Source organism: Galeopterus variegatus, unplaced genomic scaffold (genome assembly GCF_000696425.1).
Source record: "Galeopterus variegatus unplaced genomic scaffold, G_variegatus-3.0.2 Scaffold2581, whole genome shotgun sequence".
NCBI classification, from domain to species: domain Eukaryota; kingdom Metazoa; phylum Chordata; class Mammalia; order Dermoptera; family Cynocephalidae; genus Galeopterus; species Galeopterus variegatus.
This window is the reverse complement of record NW_007728692.1, coordinates 105,341-106,289: the sequence shown is the minus strand read 5'-3', so window position 1 is coordinate 106,289 and position 949 is coordinate 105,341.

Genomic DNA, 949 nt, shown 5'->3' with positions numbered 1-949 from the left:
AAAAGAAAAAAGAATACTGTGTGTAAATTCCAGTTGCTCTGGGAAGGATCTGCACAAAAGAGGCTGACAGCTTTCTCAGCCTTGTGACGCTGACTTTCAGGAGAGGCTGCTCTGTGCTAGAGGAAGCAGAGAAACTCTAGACATAGGATAATGGAAGCCAGCGCTGAGGCTTTTTGTCTTTCTAATTGAATCCAGCAGATCCAAGGTGGGTCAATTTGGGCAATTCTGGCTTCAAACATGCCATGGACTTATTGCATTTGTGTAAGATTAGATGCATTAGATGCAAGGATTTTAATAATGATTGAAAATATTTTTATTTATTTCTCCTTTTATTTTTGGCTTGAGGAAGTTTTTTCTTCATGACCCATATGAAGTCCAGAGTTAGGATGTAAAATGGGAGAAATTAGCCCACACCTCTTCTTTTCTTTCTCATGACCTTATCCATGGGAAGGAAGTGTGGTGGAGGAGAAGGAGCATGAGGCAGGGTTCTGAATCCCTCCAGTGCATCTTACTGCAGGATTTCTTTCCTCCTCGATAAACTGGGGACAATCCTATTTACCTTACCTGGCTGCTGTAAGGATCAGATGAGAAAATACATGTATACCACTTTGCATTTATCAGCATATAATTTTATAAAATTATCAATATGGGGCCGGCCCAGTGGCGCACTGGATAGTGCACCGCTTGGGAAGCGCGGCGGCGCTCCCACCCGAGGGTTCGGATCCCACATACGGAGGCGCGGGAGCAGCACCGAGGCTTGCAATCCCATTGCCAGTCCCCGGTCCGGTATGGGGGCAACAAGTGCGCCGCTTGGGAAGCGCGGCGGCGCTCCCACCCGAGGGTTCGGATCCCACATACGGAGGCGCGGGAGCAACACCGAGGCTTGCAATCCCATTGCCAGTCCCCGGTCCGGTATGGGGGCAACACTGAGGGTTGCGATCCGTTGCCG